A 22,500-nucleotide genomic window follows, 5' to 3' on the forward strand; every position below is an offset into this window, starting at 1 on the left:
CACATACAGACGCCCACACATGCACACACAAGTGAACGTATAATGGGCTTTCTTGTGTGTCCAATTATTTGATCAAGTGACATTCCCTAAGTGGCTGAGTACTCCACAGATACATATACTTGCTTAAACCCTTCACTTCCTATGGAACGTAGGCTATCACTGACCTTTTTTCTTCTCTATTTTTAACTCTGGGCTGTCTTTTCTGCTTCTCACTAGGTGGACCCTGGCCCTTTCATCTCTACTTCAGTATCACATTTCCAGCTATCTTTAGGCCATGCTCTCTTCTGCATCCCTTATGGGATCCAGGTCAGGGCCTGACATGTCATATATTTCCTTGAAGAAAGGCCTTCTCCCAGACCTTGTTAGTTTTTGACCTTTTTTGCATTGAGGTCACATTGAGTTCAAATGCAATGCTTATTAATCACATCTTTTTAAAATTTATCATATATTACCTTGTAGTTTTGAGAGTTCAAAGACGTGATTGTTTGTTATTAGAATGACATTACAGGTTAGGTGTGAGCAGTCAGAGCTGGCCAGTTTGAACATAAAGTGGATGGAATATTTGGGCCAGATATGATCAGTTTAAATGCCAAAGGGTTAAATTGTCATCAATGCTTCTGTAACTTTGCATTTTTTCTGGGTATAGGTGTTGGCCCCATACAATCCCATTTTTACCTCTGGGAGGAGATTGTCCATATTAATCTGCCCTTTATCCTTTGACCAGTCCAGCATAAGAGACCCTGTCCTGAAGCTTGCCCTCCACTGGAATTGCTCGCAGGGTCATTGGGGCACACAAGCCATCAATCCACAAGGGCTGGACCCTGAGATGGATGAACTTAAAAGATGGACCTTAATCTTGGTAGGTTCTTTCCTAAAACAACACTTGCTAGTAGCCTAAACCATGACCTTGTGTTGATTTTTTTTCTAGGACAGTTGAGGTGGGGAGGTGGGGGAATGAAGTGCTTCATAGAAACCATATGGTCACCTAATCAATCAATCAGTCACCTAATCAATCAATGTAGGTAGCCTAGCCACACAATCTTGGGTCTCCCCTCGTTCTAGAGATATACATCTGAAACAACCAATGCATAATGCTTTTGCTCAATGAGCCAGAAGAGAGAGAGAGAGAGAGAGAGAGAGAGAGAGAGAAGGCTGTTGGATCACTCGTGAAGCATTTGTCAGACTGAGACTACAGAAGACATTTTCCCAAGGTGCTGTGCAATGGGACTGAACCTGAAGCCATGTGGTTGTAAAACAAGCTCAGTAACCACACAGCCATGCCTGTGAAAGGTTTCGTAAAATAACTTGGCTGTCATTAAGCTGTTGTTTGGGACAGAAATTTATATGGAATTTCAGTTGAAGATTTTAACTTGGATCAGTTTGTAACATGAAGTTCATGACAGAAGCAGGGGGCAGTTTCAGGCAGGTTGGTATCAAAAGGGTTAAAGAAAAGGGAAATACTACATACTGGTGGCATTCTGCCTGTTATGACAACAAACGCCCCAGTTAATCCAATCAACAGAACAGCCTGCTTGTGAAATTAACTAGTAAGTGGTTGAGTACTCCACAGACACACATACTTTTTACATAGGCGCAGGCGTGGCTGTGTGGTAAGTAGCTTGCTTACCAACCACATGGTTCTGAGTTCAGTCCCACTGCGTGGCACTTTGGGCAAGTGTCTTCTGCTATAGCCCCGGGCCGACCAATGCCTTGTGAGTGGATTTGGTAGATGGAAACTGAAAAAAGCCTGTTGTATATATGTATATGTATATATATATGTATGTGTTTGTGTGTCTGTGTTTGTCCCCCTAGCATTGCTTGATAACCGATGCTGGTGTGTTTACGTCCCTGTCACTTAGCGGTTTGGCCAAAGAGACCGATAGAATAAGTACTAGGCTTACAAAGAATAAGTCCCGGGGTCGGTTTGCTCAACTAAAGGCGGTGCTCCAGCATGGCCACAGTCAAATGACTGAAACACGTAAAAGAGTAAAGAGTATAGGGTTCTTCAAGGAGATTCAATGTGACAAGGCTGGCCCCTTTGAATTACAAATACAATACATTTTGTCCAGCTGAGTGGATTGGAGCAACACGAAATAAAGAGCCTTAGTCAAGGACGCAATACGCCGTCTGGGATTGAACTCACGACCATACGCTATTGAGCCGAATGCTCTAACCACTTAGACACAAGCATTTGCAAAGAAAAACAATGAAATAAAAGAAACAACACATTGGATATTGTAGTCTTAGGACATGTCACGGATCTTTTCGGTTTGAACAGCAGTTTTTAAAAATAATTTCCACGTAACTAAACATGTTTAAACTTCGTATACTGGTAGAATGTATTTATAAAACATCTTTTTCTCTTGGCTTTATTGAGAAAATTCTATAGTTTGTAAGATATTTGTTGTTTTTTTTCCTTCAATTTCTGCAATTTCAACCAATCAATGACATCTATTGATGTCAAAACATTCTGTGCCATATGAATATGTCCCTCGTTTAAGAAACAGATTGGGTTTATTTACATTTGTGAAGAAAAAAAAGATACCCTTCCCCCACCCCTAACCCTAACCCTAACCTTAAAACAGATTGAAATGCAATAGATCGATACTAGGGTCATAATTATGGGTGACAATTTCATATGACACCACTAGAAAAAACTGCCGTTCAAACTGAAAAGATCCCATGTCACCCCTGAAAATAGATAGAGTGGTCACAGCTGGAATGTTTTTGATCATGGGTCCACTGGCTCAGAGCTGTCCTGGGGCTAAATTACATTGTTTGTTTGTTTGATCTTCGTTCTAGTGTTTACCTCTGTCTACCAGGCTGACAATCAAGTTTGCAGAGTTTTTGCTTCTACCAACTCCCACCACGACCATCACCACATCCACCTACTCATCTCTTTCTCTTACCTTCCCTCTCTCTCTCTCTCTTCCTTTTTATATCTCTTTCTCTCTTCCTCTCCTCTCCTGACTCTCTCTCCCCCTTGCGCTCTCCTTTTCTTTCTCTCCTCTCTCCACCCCACCTCGCCGCCACTTCCAGCCGTCTTACAGACAGTGGTGAACAGAATCAAACTTCATCTCTGTTAATCTTGCACCTCAACCACACAGCAGCCTCCTCCTCCCCCTCCAACTTCATCCTTGCCTCCTCCCCCACCTTGCTCTCCTTTCTTACAATGACATTTTTTTTTTTTCTTTTTCTTTTTGCTTAAATTTTTTTTTCCTTTTTCCTTCTTTCCAGTCAATTATTTCATCTTTTCAATCAATTCTTTCTCTATTATTAGATTTATTTCAAGAATTCAAATTTAATTTCTTGCACAGTTTGATAGATTTATCTTTCTCTAATTCTTTTATTTAATTCTTATTATTTTATCATCATTATTATCAGTTCTCTTTTTGGCTTTTACATTTTTTTCTATATACATATATATACATATATATATATATATATATATTATATATATATATATATATATATATATATATATGTATGTATTATATTATATTATATTATATTATATTATATTATGTCTTAAAATGTTAATAAGGCCTGAGGAATATTTCAAGTATTCATAAAAAAAAGACTCATAGCGGGACGCACACATACACACCGTGTATACCTGTATGAACATACATATGTATGCAGGCACATGTGTGTGTGTATACATACATACATACATACATACATACATACATACATACATATATATATATATATATATAATAGAAATATATTACAAAAAGAAAATAGAAACTACACGTGGAAATGTAAGGGGAAAGTAAGAAGAAAAAAATGAGCAAAAATCATATATATATATATATATGTATGTATGTATGTATGTATATATAAATGTGTGTGTGTGTATGTATGTATAATATGCTTGTATATTGATGTATAAACATACACAAACACATTTATATTGAATAGAAGCATAAATATATGTATATTGATGTATAACGGTGTATGTATGTAATGTATGTTATGGTATGTATATGTATAGTATACAACATGTATAAGGTATGGTATATATATATATATATATATATATATATATATATTGTGTGTCTGTATATATATATATATATAGGCGTAGGAGTGGCTGTGTGGTAAGTAGCTTGCTTACCAACCACATGGTTCTGGGTTCATTCCCACTGCATGGCACCTTGGGCAAGTGTTTTCTATGGCCTTGGGCCGACCAATGCCTTGTGAGTGGAATTGGTAGACGGAAACTGAAGGAAGTCCGTCGTATATATGTATATATATATATATGTATGTGTGTGTCTGTGTTTGTCTCCCCCCCACACATCTTGACAACCGATGCTGGTGTGTTTACGTCTCCATAACTTAGCGGTTCTGCAAAAGAGACTGATAGAATAATTACTAGGCTTACAAAGAATAAGTCCTGGAGTTGATTTGCTCGACTAAAGGCAGTGCTCCAGAATGGCCGCAGTCAACGACTGAAAGAAGTAAAAGAGTATATATATATATGTGTGTGTGTGTGTGTGTATGATTGTGTTGCTGAATACCTTTCCCTCCAAATGTCATATTCAAGACACATCTATATTTAATTTCAATCTTTCTTATTAACCATTCCACCCACCCCTACTCCCAAATTTCCCATTAGTCCTTTTAAGTTTACTTAGTACAACAACATTCCTCTAATCTGCTTCCATTTCCCAAAACCTTTCCAACCTCGCTGTTAGATTCTTCCTTCTTCACGGCAGTTGAAGTCAACAACTTTGTTAGAACTCTCCTACATAAGAAAATTAGGATTAGTACATCAACTATTAACCCTTTTGGCACCAAACTGCCCAAGAACAGCCCTGGTTTTCTGATAACAAGGTTCCTCGTTTAGAGTGATCTGAATTAAGATTTTTCATCGAAATTACATTTTAATTTATGTTCTAGACACCAAGTTAACGATGCTCTCAGATTTTGGCATGGGAGAGTGGGTTAGTCGATGACATCGGCCCCAATGATCAACTGTCCTTATTTTATCGACCCTGAAAGGATGAAAAGTAAAGGCGACTCCACCAGCATTTAAACTCAGGAAATAAAGTCAGACGAAATGCTTAGTAGCATTTTGTCTGGTGCCAGCTCAGCACCTGAAGCACCAACTTAATTATGATAATGTTGATTTATGTTTTAAGCACAAACTTAATAACGATGAAATTATTTTACTAATTGCTTCATTATTTCCAAAATTGATTAAGACAATGGCAATGTCTTTCAGCAGAAATATCTATTATGATTATGTTCTTGTGTTTTTCTCCGTCACAACATATTAATGAGAAAGGATGGGGTGATGGCAAACTGGTAGTGGGATGATGGAAATTCTATGGCGAAAAAAAATCAAACAGCGTTTCAACTCTGTGTATGTGTGCATGTACAAAGGAAGTATGTGTATGTATGTGAATATCATAAAGTGTATTAATTTGATTTACCATCAATATTTATATATAAAATACTACAATTAGCTGTCATTTTCCACGAGGCATGGGGTCGGCTATAGTGCTAATAAAGAATTAACAAGAGCCATGTGGAAGGATAAGTGTTTTGTGTGTGTGTGGTGGTGGTGGGAGATGATGGACTTTATCTCTCACCTCATTTAACCCCTATGCTACCAACCTGGATAAGACCATCTTTGGTTTATTTTTGATAACAAACTTATTTTCTTAATCCTTTGGCATTCAGATTACTCTGTCCAATGTAATGCTTATTTATTCACATTATTTAGAATTAATCATGGATTATCTTGTAGTTTCAAGATTTCAGTGATATGGTTGTTTATTTTTAGAATGACATTGTAACAGAAGAGTAACAGATCTGTAACAGATCTGGCCAGTTTGACCATAAGATTGGTAGAATATTTAGGCCAGATGTGGCCAGTTTAAATGCTAAAGAGTTAAAGTGTTCTCTGTGAAAACTTTCCAGTAAAATTCCATGTTAATTCATGTTCCAAGCTCCACGTCAGCCATGATCGAGCTGACATTCAATGAAAGGCATTCCAGCCATGACTACCCTCTCTTTTTAGGGATCTACATTATCTGTCAATATGCCCCTCCTTTTCTGTTTTTTTTTTTTTTAACCATATGATTTGATGATTTGGGGGAGGTTTGGGTCGGTTCATTGAATACAGGTTTTTGGCAGGTGCAGGGGTAGATATTAGCCAGAGAGAGGGAGGAGAGGAGACTGTTGTCATGGTAACCAATACCAGCAATCACTGCACTACACCTGGTCATCAGTGGCCAGTTGATGTATCCACAACTTATTGGGAGAGTCATAGTTGGGAGTCACCACCACCTTCATCGCCTCCACCACCACCACCACTACCAACAGCTGTACTACTACCACCACCACCAATATCACCACTATCTACACCAGCAACAGCACCAAAGCCACTACCACTACCTTCATCACTACTCCACCCCACTACATGCACCACCGCTACCAACACCCACACCAGTACCCATACTGTATGTAACCACTAATGACTGCCACTACCACTACCTCCACCAACACGATAATAACAACAACAAACCCTACCTGCACTGCTGCTACCCCCCCCCCAGGGAATCCAATTTCAGCAACTCATTCTTACACTGGAACCCACCTACCCCTTGCCACCTGTAACTTACCTCTCTCCCCTCTGTGACCCCTTCATCTGAGAAATGGGGCGCTGTTCACATTCATTCCTACACATTCAACCTCTTCCCTTTATATTTTTCTTTCCCATAATCAACACCTGCCCATACAACTCCTACCTGTGCTTCCCACCTGCTGCTATCACTACCAGAAACCCTACACCCATATTTCCTGGCAGGTAGTGATGGCTCTGCTCTCTCTCTCTCTCTCTCATATATACTTATGTGGTTGCTTCCCAACCACATGGTCCAGGGTTCAGTCCCACTGCATGGCACTCTGGGCAAGTGTCTTCTACTGTAGCCTCGAGCTGACCAAAGCCTTGAGTTGATTTGGTAGACAGAAACTGAAAGAAGCTTGTCATATGTGTATGTATATATATAAAATGTGACCGCGTGTGTACCGTTGGCGATTTTTTTCCTCTGTCTTCCCTTCTCTGGATCTTTCCTTCTCCTATGTTTCCGACGAAGAGCTCCACTCGAAATGTTAAACCCTCCTTCTTTCCTGAGCATCCAATAATACTATATTTATTCCACATCCTCGCGTTGTTGTGTTTTTTGTACTTTCATTTTTGGATTAACTTTACATATATATATATATATAGATATATATGTGTGTGTGTATCTGTGTTTGTCCCCTGACCATCACTTGACAACTGATGTTGGTGTGTTTATGTCCCCTAATTGTGGGGTTGATTTGTTCGACTAAAGGCAGTGCTCCAGCATGGCTTCAGTCAAATGACTGAAACAAGTAAGAGAAAGAGAATATGTATGTGTGTGTGTGTGTTTTCAGCACCCCCTCATATGTACTCAGTACATAAGGGGGACTCAACCTGCTAGCAATAGCAGCCAAATTCTCCCCCTAATGACACCTGTCTACTGTCTTAGACAATAGAACCATTATATTGTGGAGTCCTGGTGATGGTATTCCTTAAAATAAGATGGGGTGGTCACGACTGGAACTCTTTTGGTCATAAGTTTGCTAGAGCAGTTGATCCGAGATGGTGCCATCTCAAATCAACTGTTTTTTATATTGTTTTTTATTTTATTTTGTATATTTTGTTGTTTTTTTTCATTCACTTGAAACTTCTGTCTTTTTGTGAAATAATTCCACTACAAATGTCTTTTTTCTTCTCATTGCAGGTATGATTTAAAACAAAACAAAACCCAGAAAACAGCATCCAAAATCTCAAATTCTTGTGATCCTCCATTCCTCCACAAATACACACCCACGTATATACAGAGATACACACACTGACACACACAAAACAAAGCAAAAAAAAAAGACTATTTTATTTACTCTCAAACCAAGTTTGCTCTTTGGGTTTTTTTAAAAATTTACCATGTGACTACCCATCCTTTTGAATTAACTAACCAAAGGTAAGCAACACTTTTGTTTAATCCTCCCTTTCTTTAAACCCCCCTCCCCCTTTTTTTTGGGGGGGGGGCTTTTTTATTTTTATTTGTTGGTTATAAAGCAGATGGATCTCAACCAGGGCCCATATGGCTCTTGGGGGTCCATACAAGATTTTGTTGTGAAAATTTATCTGCAATTAAACAGCTTATAGTTCTACATAATCATCATCATCATCATTTAACGTCCATTGTCCATGCTGGCATGGGTTGGACGGTTTGACCGGTGCTGACATGCTGGAAGGCTGCGCCAGCCTCCAGTCTGATTTGGCATGGTTTCTATGGCTGGATGCCCTTCTTAATGCCACCCACCCCCAAGAGCGTAATGGGTGCTTTTATGTGCCACCGGCATGGGTGCCATTTGCAAGACACCAGTATCTGTCACAACTATGATTTTACTTGGGTTTGATGGGTCTTCTTCTCAAGCACGACATAATGCTAGAGATCTCGGTCATTGCCTCTGTGAGGCCCAACAGTCGAAAGAAACAATACACAAAATATTTTTTTTTTTATACAATTCCTAAGGCGCAGGAATATGTATGATATATACATATGCCTATCTTTTACTTGTTTCATTCGTTTGACTGTGGCCATTCTGGGGCACCACCTTGAAGGGTTTTAGCCAAACAAATCGACCCTTGAACTTTTTTGTAAAATTCTAGGTGTATAAACAACAAGCAGGTGTATTAGTTTGATGCTCGGGAAGGTGAGAAAGTCTTTTACATTTCGAGCCTATGCTCTTCAGCAGAAAGGAACACAAGGAAATAAACAGAGAGATGATAAAAAAAACTCATGGATTTATATATGTTGCCTTTTTACCCTTGTATGTTGTTCCTTGTCTGCAATGTCTTGAACCCTTGCACCCAATAAAAAAATAATCACCATCATAAACATCATCATCATCATCGTCCTTTATTTAATTATTTATTTGTTTATTTGTATTCTTTGTTTCATGCAAGTTTAATTGCTTACTTTAATTACTTACTTTAATAAGTGACGTGTCTTGATCTGCATTTTTTTTTAGTTTTTTGTAAATTATGTATGAGTGGTCTGTTTCTGAAGGGGACAATGAGTCAGTGACAACAACAGTAATTACCACCACCACCACCACCACCACACCACTACCACTACTACTACTACTACTACTACTACTACCACCACCACCACCACCACTACTACTACTTCTACCACCACCACTACACCACCACCACTACTACTACCACCACCACCACCTCTACTACTACTACTACTACTACTACTGCCACTACTACTACTATTACTAACACTGCTACTACTACTGCCACCACCACCACTGCTATTACTATAATGACTACAAGTGTATTGACCGACATTGTCTAACATCCTCTCCTTGACCCTTTATCACATCTTATTAGGTTTCTGACCCTTTTTTTTCCATGAGGATGGGACATACAGCCTGTTGAGCCTGTTTTGTGTGTGTGTGTGGGTGTGTAATCTGAGAACTTCCTTCCCTTAAGTGGAGGGGGAGGGCAGTGGGCACTGTGTCAACCACCAAAGCTTCTTCATCATCATCATCATCACCTCCACTATCAACACCTCTGTCACTACCACCACCACCACACCGTCACTGTCACCACCACCACCATCATCATCATCCTCAACATTACCATCCTCATTTTCGACATCTTTACATCAACACCATCATCATCATCATCATCATCTCATCATCATCACCACCAAACAACAACAACAAACAACAACCATAACTGCAGTAATAATAGCATCATTATATTCGCTCTCTCTCACTGCCACCACCACAATCCTGTTCCTCTTCTTCTCCCCCTCTTCATCATCTTCACCAACATCACCCAATGCTGCACCCCCGCCCTCGCCACTACTACCACAAACAAGAGAGCCTCTATGTATGCTGGCCAGCAGCTAAAGCCCCCTCGAATTACCCACCACGACCACCACCACAGAGGAGAGAAGCCGTGGAGGAGGATGATGGTAAGGCTAGATACACTGTATCTGAACAAACAACAAGAGGGTCACAAACTGGAATGTGTTTGATCATGGGTATGCCTGTTCGGTCGACCTAGGGCTAAATATATATATACCACCATCACCACCATCGCCACTACCATTGCCACATGACCACTGTCACCGCTATCACCACCATTGCCGCTACTACTAAGAACAGCTCAATGGGTAAGCCTCTTGCTAGAAATAGTAGCCAAATCTTCTTCATGTCACACAGATGTTGTACTACTATCTAAAAAGAGGAAAGAACACATTGGATATTGTGCTCCTACAAGAGCTGTAAAATGCCAGGATGGTCATGGTTGGAAGGCTTTAGATCATAATTCTCAATGAGGGGTGGGGTTTATTGACTTGTAGTTAAACAACGAAAACTAGTATCACTGCCATGGGTCTCATAGGACCAGAACTTAACCAATCCACTTCCCATACTGACTGAGATTAAGACACTCACCTGGATGGGATGCCAGTCCATCGCAGGCTTAACTTCTCTCTCTTTCTCTCTCCCTTTCTCTTTATCTCTTTCTCTCTTGCTATGTATTTTATATATATGTGTGTGTGTATGAGTATATATCCAGGCTTACATTATCCTCCACTTCCTTTTTTCTCTGTGGTGATGGTCGTAGTAAGTAATTTGAAGGAGATTTAGCTGCTGTCTGTCTACCTGCCTTATTCATCCTGAGCTCTAGGACTCATAGGGCCAGAGCTTAACTAATACGGTTTCCATGGTAACTGAGATGACAACATTCCCCTGGATGGGGCACCGGCCTGTTACAAGGTTAACTTCCCCAGCTGTTGCCAGGACTGATTTACGACTGAGCGGGGCTGGAGCGACGTGAAACGAAGTAGGTCTTTGGTGACGAACTCAACCCCCACCCTCCCTCCTTCTGCCCGATCCAGGAACGGAACCCATGAACTTGCAATTGTGAGTACTATACCCCAACCACAAGGCAACGAGCTGGCAGAAACGTTAGCACGCCAGGTGAAATGCTTAGCCGTAGTTTGTTTGGCTTTGTGTTCTGAGTTCAAATTCCGCTGAGGTCGACTTTGCCTTTCATCCTTTCGGGGTCAATGAATTAAGTACCTGTTACATACTGGGGTCGATCAAATCGATTAGACCCCCTCTCCAAAATATTTCGGGCCTTGTGCCTACAGTAGAAAAGAATACCCCAACCACAAGACCAACACGCCTTCACATTACCATCACCCCTCTCCAAATTTGACCATCACTGACTATAGCAGGTAGGATGTACTATTGATGTACTATACACCTTCACAGGTTGCAACACATCCACCGCCACCACCACCACCACTACACATCACCACTCTATACCACCACCACCACCACCACCACCACTAATCACTGTTGTTTATTGTTCACACTACTTTGTTACTTTCAACTTTTTCTCGTTTTTATTTTGACTCTCTCTCTCTCTATTTATCTATCTATCTATCTATCTATCACACTAAAGAAAGATACATAAAATAACTTAAAAAGCTTTTTTTTAAATACAACCCAGTCTCTGTCTTTTCTCTATGGGTGGGCGTGTCACTCTTTTCGCTTTCTTTCTCCTCATGTGTGTGTGAGTGTTGATATAGCTATCTCTCTCTCTCTCTCTCTCTCTCTCTCTATATATATATATATATATATATATATATATATATATATATATATATATATACATATATACACACACACATATATATATATATACACACACACACATACCTATCTATCCACATATATACATATATAGCTGTATCTTTGTCTTCTGTTGTCATCTCATGTTATTTTGGACATCTGAGACAGTGGGATGAAGGATGAAGGACTGGTGAAACCACTTCACACTCCGATAGATTACAGGTTGTTTGCTTCATTCCCCATAACTGTGCCGCTGCCACCACCACCACCACTACCACCACCATCATCATCAATCCCATTATCATCATCATTAACAGCAACAGCACCACCGCCACCATCATCATCACTTTCAGTGATCCCTATTTAGGTTATCTCTGTTACCACCATTGGCCTGTGCTCATGGACATACATGGGGTGTATGGTGTATGGAACATAGGATGTATGTAGCAGTACCACCACCATCACCACCACTAACACCACCACCATCATTGTTATAATCAATTTGTGCTAGTATGTATTTATGTGTGTTTACAATCTGAACTCTGCAGTTCTCGAGACATTCGTCTTCTGACTATTAAATATGTCTGCACATACATGTGGGGGGACACACACAATATCATCACAGTATGGCCACAGATCGGACATTTAAATCTTGAGCCAATGAAAGAGAGAATTTCTACATGTTCATTTGACATTCTGTTTAGAAATAGCAGCTAAATTACCCTCAAATCACACTTTACCATCTTAAGACAAAAATTTCATTAGGTTATATAGTCTGCGAAAATAAATAAGATGTGAGATTATGTCGCTCTGCTGTCACAAAACAATATTCTTCTTAACACTTATTTCAAACTGACCCAAGGCAGTCTTCCTTGTCTCCTTGCAGCCTCTCTCCTTTCTAAGTTTCTACTCTGCTGTTGGGATTATACTCTTAGAAACATCTCCCAGTACTCAATACTTGCTGTTGAGAATGTCTCAGCATTTCACCTGGTGTTTGTTAATCGATGTGTTGTTCTTTCTCGAGCCATACCGGGCTCATAAGGGCCGGTTTCCCAGTTTCCTTGGCATATAGGTTCCCCACCTGGACGGGACGCCAGTCCATCGCAGGTGAGCTGCAAGATGCAGGAGGAAAAAGTGAGAGAAAGTTGTGGCGAAAGAGTCAGCAGAAGTTCACCATTACCTTCTGCCGGAGCTGCGTGGAGCTTAGGTGTTTCGCTCATAAACACACACATCACCCAGTCTGAGATTCAAACCCACGATCCCTTGACCGCGAGCCCGCTGCTCTAACCACTAGGCCATGTGCCTCCACTTAATCAATGTGTATCTCTTTCTCAGCAGTGCTCCCTCTTATTCCACATCAAGTTCCTCTCATTTAGGTCTTCATCCCCTTAACAACTGAGGCGGATGAGGAGCTAGGTGACGGTGTGGCTCAATGTAAAGGTGTTGTTGGTTAATTATGGATTGCCTTAAGTCCATCATTATATTATGTATATTTCTTTACTACCCATAAGGGGCTAAGCATAGAGGGGACAAACAAGGACAGACAAAGGGATTAAGTCGATTACATCGACCCCAGTGTGTAACTGGTACTTTATTTATCGACCCCGAGAGGATGAAAGGCAAAGTCGACCTCGGCGGAATTTGAACTGAGAACGTAACGACAGACGAAATACCGCTAAGCATTTCGCCCAGCGTGCTAACGGTTCTGCCAGCTCGCCGCCTTATATTATATTGTGTGGCACTCTCATCTGAAACACACACAAGCAAATTATGAAACGCAAAATGTAGAAGATCCTTGAACTGAGTTGTAGTAGCAGTGGCATCCCAGCCTTGACAATCCTATCTCTTATTCAGACATTGTGTATCTAGGACTACATTGTTTTGTAGTCCAATGTAACCTTGTGGTTTCAGACAGAATTGGTTGTTTTTTCTAGCAGGATCAGGCAATCACAGAATCACTCCCTCAGTGAGTCAGTAGTAACCTTGCTTACAGTAGTAGGGGGTAGGGGTGTTATGATGATGATGATGATGGTGATGAGTAATGGTGGTAGTAGTGGTGGTGGTGGTGGTGAAAATAGTGATTGTTGTTGTTATTGTGGTGGTAGTGGTGGTGGTGCCCTGAATGAGAGCTGAAAATATGGCAGGAAATGGCACCTCATACGGTAGTAGGTCTCTGACAAGGTTTACATAATATATGACAGCATCATGACACACTCCACCACTTCCTCCCCGAACCTCTCCTCCTCAATAACCACCACCACCACCACCAACACTACCACTATGACTTCAACCACCACTAACCTCCTTCACAATCAACAGATAAGCTGCATGGCTGAGGTTTGACATGGTAAAGAAGTGTGTGTGTATATATATATATATGTATTTATATATATATATGTATATATATTTATATATGCATCAGCATGGCCGCAGCTCTGAGCTGAAACAAGAAAAACGAAATATATATATACACACACACACACAGACACACATGGTTCCTGGTTCAGTCCCACTGCATGGCACCTCAGGCACGTGTATTCTACTGTAGCCTTGAGCTGACCAAAGCCTTGTGAGTGGATTTGGTAGACAGAAACTGAAAGAAGCCTGTCATGTGTGTGTGTGTGTATGTTTGTGTGTCTGTGTTTGTCTCCCCACCATCACTTGACAACCGATGTTGGTGTGTTTACATCCCCATAACTTAGTGGTTCCAGCAAAAAGAGACCAATAGAATAAGTACTAGGATTACAAAGATGTTTGGGCAACATCCCCCACACACGAAAAAAATTCTGGATCTCCTCATACTCCCCACCCCCCCACCCCACTGTGCTGGTTGATTTCAGTTTGAAGAATCATGTCTTGTGATTGCTTCTCATGGTTTCCTGATTGCATGACTGGAGATCTAAAGCTGTGACTTCACAATTAGAGCCTGGTGCAGCCTCCTGGTTTACCAGACCTCAGTCAAACCGTCTGACCCATGCCAGCATGGAAAAACGGACGTTAAACGATGATGATGATGATGATGATGATGAACTAATTAATATTTATATTTTTAGAATTAGCCTGTGTAGACAGCATCTTACTTGCCGACTCATAGAGCGAATTTGTGATAAACACACACAGGCATGCACTCACGCATGCACATGCGTGTACACACAACACACACACACACGCACGCACACTTACATACACACATGTGAGCTAAGAAATTATATCATTTCAAATAAATCTTTTAAAACAAAAAAAAAACTGGTGGGGATTTATTTTAAAAACAAAAACCCCCCAAAAAAAAAATTTGAGAGAGAAAAAGAAGAGAGGGAGGGGAGGGGAGGGGGGAAAGATGCAGTATGTTAATATAACCTACATATTGATTCAATCTAATTGCTCATACCCTGTGTGTGTGTATGTGTGGTGTGTGTTTGTGTGTGTATGTGTATGTGTGTGTGTGTGTGTTTGTGTGTGTATGTGTGTGTGTGTTTGTGTGTTGTTGTGTGTGTGTGTGTGTGTTGTGTGTGTTGTATGTGTGTTGTGTGTGTGTTTGTTGTTGGTGTATGTTTGTGTGTGTGTGTGGTGTTTGTGTGTGTGTGTGTTTGTTGTGTGTGTGGTGTTTGTGTGTGTGCAAACTTATCTAAATATTGGTTATCTTCATGTTTATATATTTGGGTATGTTCATAAATATGTTGCATGTGTAAACATATATATATATATATATATATATATATATATACATATACATAAGCATTATATATATATAATATATACATATATATAACATATATATATATGCTTTCATATATATATATGTATATATATATATGATTTTATGCATGTACATGTATACATAGTGTGTGTGGTGTATATATATATATATATTATATATATATATGCTTTTATGTATATGTATATATATAATATATATATATATGCATGCACACACACACAGTATATATGTCACTTTATGCCCCAGAAAGAGGGTGTGTTGTATGTGCATGTATGTTGACATAAGTAGTTACCTTCATGTTTGTACATGTGGGTACAAAAACGAAGTATATGTATGAATGTATGTATACATGTGTATGTGCATATGTATATAAGTATGCATATATGTATGTATATATGTGTGTGTATGATGTGTGCATAAAGATATGTACCTATACATATATTCCTATCCATACATGCCTATACATATATACCTATTGATATGTGTATGTGTATATATAAGGTGGCGAGCTGGCAGAAACGTTAGCGCGCCGGGCGAAATGCTTAGCGGTATTGCGTCTGTCGTTACATTCTGAGTTCAAATTCCGCCGATGTCGAATTTGCCTTTCATCCTTTCGGAGTCGATAAATAAAGTACCGGTTACGCACTGGGGTCGATGTAATCGACTTAATCCCTTTGTCTGTCCTTGTTTGTCCCCTCTATGTTTAGCCCCTTGTGGGCAATAAAGAAATATATGTGTGTGTGTGTGTGTGTGTGTGTGTGTGTCTGTCTCCACATACAAGTGGGTCATGTTGTTGTTACATGTGTAAAGGGTTTTAATCCCTTTTAAGTACAAACTTTTCTCATTTTCATTTTTCAAAAAGAAAGGGGGGGAAAAAAACCCTTCTTGTGGAATTTTCTCAAGTGTTCTCCTCCAATGCACAACAGATTTGTTTCATTTATCTCTTTGGACTGTGGCCATGCTGGGGCACAGGATTGAAGAGTTCACTGGAGCAAACCAACCCCTAGGTTTTATTTTAAAGCCTGGTACACTTGTTATCAGACCCTTTTTGCTGAATTACTAAGTTATGGAGGTGTAACCAAACCAACACTGGTTGGAGGACAATCACAAAGACACATGCACATATATATTTTTATTCTTTTATTGTATTTTTTACTTGTTTCGGTCATTTCTGACTGCAGCCATGCTGGGGCACTGCCTTGAAGGGTTTTAGTCAAACAAATCGGGACCAGGACTTTAGTTTTTAAAGCCTGGTCCTTATTCTATCGGTCTCTTTTTGCCAAACTGCTAGGTTACGGGAATGTAAACATACCAACCCCAGTTGTCAAGTGGCAGTAGTGGGAGGACAAACACAGACACAAAGATACACACAGATACACACACACACACACACACATATAGTTCATATTTACAGAAAACAAAATCTGAAGACAGGTGTAGGAACAGCAAGCAGATGTAATAGTTTAACACTTGGGAAGAATGGAAAGGTCTTTGATATTTCGAGCCTATGCTCTTCAACAGAAAAGATTAAGAGGGGAAAAATGGTGAGAGAAAAAATGTGAATGGATTAACGGTTCGATGGGCTTCCTTCAGTTTCTGTCCACCAAGTCCATTCACAAGGCTTTAGACACTTGCCTAAGGTGTCACACAGAGGGACTGAACCTAGAACTGTGTGGTTCGGAAGCAAGCTTCTTACCACACAGCCATGCCTTCATTTGATGTTTGCTTACCATGTTGGCATGGGTAAGATGGTTCAATAGGAAGCTGGTGAGTTGCAGAGATGCACCAAGCTACAATATCATCTTTGGCATGATGTCTATGGTTGGATGCCCTTCCTAATACCAACCACTTACACACATACACACACACACTCATACACACACTCACACACACACACACACACAACAAGCTTCTTTCAGTTTCCATCTAACAAATCCAGTAGCAAGGCTTGGGTTGGTCAGGGACTATAAAAGAAGACACTTGCTCAAGCTGACCTGACCTGACCTGTAGATCATCATCATCATCATCATCGTCGTCATCACTTAACATCTGCTGTCCATGCTGGCATGGGTTGGACAGCTTGACAGAAGCTGATGAGCTGGAGAGCTGCATCAAGTTCCAATCTGATTTCACATGGTTTCTATAGCTGGATGCCCTTCCTAACGCCTTACTACATACATTGTGTTGATGCTGATTCAGCCTGTGAGATACTCAGCCACTTATACCAAGATGATTCAGTGACTAGGTCAGTGGCATAGCTAGAGTTTGTGCCACCCTTCAGTTTGCGCCCCCTGCACAGCTCCCTCCGTAAACAGCCTGCATGGGCTCATACAGCAGACCCAAATAAGCTGACCCCTTCGTGAAAGTGGCCCCTGGGGCAGGGGAGCATACCTCCGTGCCACTGACGTTGCTGCTGGAGTCTGTTGTCTGATTAACAACTGAATTCTCATCATTGAAGCCGACAAATCCATTGTGTGTGTGTGTGTGTGTGCGCGCGCGTGTGTATGTGCGCGCGCGTGTGTGTGTGTGTATGTGTGTGAAAATAGATTTTCTGGAGCCGATCGTCTGAAGTCGAAAATAAAAATGATGCCGGAGGTTGTGGTGGAGTTGGCGGGGGTGGGGATGAGTGGGTGGTGGAGGCAGCCGAAATGACCACCGATCTTTGTGAAAGTTGCCAATTCCAGTCAGTATTAGATGTCGGTCGGAAGTGTTTGGAATCTTTAATTCTATGGCACTGTTACCTCCTCTCGCCACTCCTCACGCTGTCATCATCACCACCGTTGCTACTACCACCAACACCGCCGCCGCCGCCTTCATCACTCATTACCCCACCACCACCATTACAAAATGACCATCACTACTGTCACACCACCACCACAACAACAACAATAATAACACATCATCACTACACCATCTCCGCCACTACCTCAAGCACAACATGACACCACCACCATCACACCTATACCATCCAGCAATCATCGCACAGCCACCATGCACAATCATACAATCATCATCATCACCACTACAACAACAACAGCAACCACCACAATACAATACTACTGCACGTCGTCTCCACCAATCAGTACCACCACCAACACCATCGTATACTACTCCAGCACCATACACCACCACCACCACCACCGCCTTCACCACAACAGCAGCACAACTGCAATACCACCACCACCACCATCATCATATACTGCTCCACCACCATATACCACCGCAACCACAGCATCAAGGCAGCAACAGCATCAATGCAATACCACCACCACCACCACCATACACTACTTCACTGTTATACAACCACCACACGTTCGCCACACCGCCGCCACCACCACCACCACCACCACTGCCGCTACCACAACCATGTCAATGCTATTAGTTTGAAACTAATAAAGCTGTTGTTTAAAGATCTACAATCTGACGAAGGTCGACTCTTTTCCCACAAGATCTTATCAACATTACTTCATATGCCTTTCACTGCTGCTGCTGCTGCTGCTCTTGTCGGTTTTGTTGTTGTTGTTGTTGCTGATGATGATAATGATGATAATGATGAAGGCGGCGAGCTGGGAGAATCGTTAGTACACTGGGCGAAATGCGTAGCCGTATTTCGTCTGCCGTTACGTCCTGAGTTCAAATTCCACCGAGGTCGACTTTGCCTTTCATCCTTTCCGGGGGTCGATAAATTAAGTACCAGTTACGCTCTGGGGGTCGATGTAATCGATTTATTCCATTTGTCTGTCCTTGTTTGTTTCCTCTCTGTGTTTAGCTCCTTGTGGGTAGTAAAGAAATAGATGATGATGATGATGATGATGTCGATGATGATGATGATGATGGTGATGATGATGATGATGATGATGATGTCGATGATGATGATGATGATGTCGATGATGATGATGATGATGAAGACGAAGATGAAGAAGGCATGTCGGCCTAGTGGTTTAAGGTGCTGCACTCTTTGCAGTCATGAAATTGTGGTTTCGATTCCTGGACTGGGCTGAGTGCATTTGTGTTCTTCAGCAAAAACATTTCGTTTCGCGTTGCTTCACTCTGCTCAGCTGTGTGGAAAATAAGTCGAAGCGATGAGCTGGGAAGTTCCCGTCCAGGAAGGGAATCTTGTAATTTCACTTGATTATTCGCCATGGAAACCAGGTTAGTTAAGCTCTGGCCTTATCAGTCCCAGGGGCTCAAGAACAAAATAAAAGCTGTCGTGTTGTTGTTGTTGTTAGTGGCGTCTCATTTATCGTTACATTTTAAGTTCAAATTCCACTGAGGTTACCTTTGACTTTTATCTTTTGGTGGGGTCGTTTAAAATAAATACCAGTTGAGGAACAGGTTGATGATGATGATGACGATGATGATGATTGACCATGCCGTTCATCTCTTCAGAAGAGAATCTTGAATTATATGGGGGGGGGATTTGGCTGCTATTTCTAGCAGACTACATGACCAATCACATACAGGTTCCCTCAGTGGCTCAGTTCATTGTTGTTGCTGTTCTTTTCCCCTCCCCCCTCCCACACATCCCCAGCCAGATTATTCCGAACAGGTAAGCTTCTGATCAACAGTGTTCCAACCATAACCATCCTGTCTGTTTTACTTCCCAACTACATTAATCATGGGTGTCTCTGAAAAGGTGCAATTTAGGTTATGAGGGAGTTTTGGCTGCTATTTCTGTATGACGTGTCATTAGCTTGGTTTCTTCACATTCTTGCTGTTTTGTTGTTGTTATATTTTGACTGCTCCTTATTGATTTGTTTGTCACATCAGTCACATGTTACTTGTGCCACCACATGGTACAAATGTGACACCCTCACAGCAACACAGAGGTGCCTCTCAAACAATAGCCTAGTTGTACCACCCACACTACAACACAATTGTTTCAACTAGACTCGACCTAGTTATGTCAGACACATGGCCTAGTTTTGTCAGATACAACGACCTACTTTGTATCAAGTCACACAGTGACCCAGTTTTATCAAACACACGCTGACACAGTTTATGTCAGACATACCATGACACAGTTTTGTCAAACACAGTGACCCAATTTTGTTAGACACAATCCAGTTTTCTCTCCCATTATGACCTAGTTACTTTGGTTTGTCAGAAAAAATAAGACCTAGCTTTGTCAGACATTCCAAACACACATAGATATGGAATTATATCTATCAGGTATACAATGACCCAGTTTTATTAAACACAGTGACCTAATTATGTCAAGCACACAATAATCTGGCTTTTGTCAGCCACAACATGGCAGCCTAGATTTGTCTGGCACAGCATGACCTAATTGCCACAATCACCCATGACCTAGATGTGTCAGCCATGACCTACTTTGATCAGGCACATGTCATGTCAAACTGTGTACAAGGTGTTTATCTTTTCAGTGGCCCCTTAGCAACAGACTAAGAGCCAATTGCTAACAATACATACAAACTTATATACATGTGTGTGTCTCCATCATAATCATCATTATGTATCCACTTTTCCATGCTGGCATGGGTCAGACTGAATATATGGAGGCAGATTTTCCAAGTAAACTAATATTCCCCATGATCAAACATATTTTCGACAGAAGACAAGAAATGAACACCCTCGCTTTGATGGTGATGCTCGTTTACAACCAGTATATGACATTTAGATAAGGGTACACACACACACACACACACACACACACTCATTTACATATATAGGTATATACACATATAACGAGAAGGTTTACGAAAATAAACAAAAGACGAAGGCAGGTGGAGTACAAACAAACAAATGTATTAATTAGTATGGCGCTCAGGAATAGAAATAGAACAAGTCTTTTATGTTTCGAGCCTATGCTCTTCGACAGAAAGATACACAGAAAAGAAACAAGGAGAGAAAAAATATGTATAGGAGCTAACGGTCCATCATGGCATTCTGACTTCATATACAATGGGCTTCTGTCAACTTTCTCTCAAAAGCTTTGGTCAGCCCAGGGCTAAAGTAGAAGATACCAAAAGTGCCATGCAGTAGGACTGAACTAAGGACCTCACATATTGGGAAGCAAGCTTCTTAGCCACACACGGTCTAATAAACTCCTTAAAAATATTTTTTAACTTATTAATTGAATTGGTAGAGTGACAAACAAAACGTCTTGTGGTATTTAGTTATGGCACTTTATGTTTTGAGTTCAAAACCTACCACAGTCGACTTTGCTTTATTCTTCCTTTGAGGTTCATAAAATAAAATATCAACTGAGTGCTGGGGTTAATATGGTCAACCGTTTCTCTCTGGCTCCACTCTAGCACAAGTTTTCTAGTTGTGTGTCTACGTCAGAAAGCGTAAAAACGAAACAGTGAAATGCACATTTGAGAATTCACTGTAGTTTTTGGCTTGATTAGATCTTCTAGAATGATCTAATCACTATTTCTTCCCTCTCACTTCCTCTAGCTCTGTCTTTTTCTCTTCACTTCTCTCTTTCTGCTTCTCTTGCTCCCCCTCACTGCTCCACTCTCTTACTCTCTCTTTTCCTCTCTCCCTGTCTCTGCCTCTCACTCACCCCCTCTCTCCTCCCGCCTCTCTCCTAGCATATTTTTAACAGCAACAAACAAGAAGTATTCCTTCCTTAATCATAAAGACATTTCATTGCTTAGCATTTGGCTGATATTTTTTCTTCTCCTTCTAAAAGAGGTGAATGACCTGACTTGATGTCTCTTGTTTCTGTTCTTCACGACTTTTAAATCATTGTGAAATCACCATCATCATCATCATCATCATCACTACCACCACCGCCACCACCAACACCACCACCACCAACACTGCCACCAACACCACCACCAACAACACCACCACTACCAACACCACCATCACCATCACCACCAACACTGCCACCAACACCACCACCAACAACACCACCACCACTACCAACACCACCTACACCACCAACACCACTACCACCACCAACACCACCACCAACAACACCACCATCACCACCAACACTGCCACCAATACCACCACCAACAACACCACCACTACCAACACCACCATCACCATCACCACCAACACTGCCACCAACACCACCACCAACAACACCACCACCA

General features: G+C 41.0%; 1 protein-coding gene across 2 annotated transcripts in view; it reads left to right on the forward strand.

The window, feature by feature from the left end:
- Positions 1–22,500, forward strand: part of LOC115222733 (protein suppressor of hairy wing-like) — a 112,031-nt gene that overhangs the window by 46,507 nt on the left and 43,024 nt on the right. For both annotated transcript variants that reach the window (XM_029793032.1, XM_029793033.1), the window contains exon 2: positions 7,782–8,018. The gene's annotated coding sequence lies outside the window, so the exon portion shown is untranslated. The remainder of the gene's footprint in view (positions 1–7,781; positions 8,019–22,500) is intronic.

Source organism: Octopus sinensis, linkage group LG21 (assembly GCF_006345805.1).
Source record: "Octopus sinensis linkage group LG21, ASM634580v1, whole genome shotgun sequence".
Taxonomy (NCBI): Eukaryota; Metazoa; Mollusca; class Cephalopoda; order Octopoda; family Octopodidae; genus Octopus; species Octopus sinensis.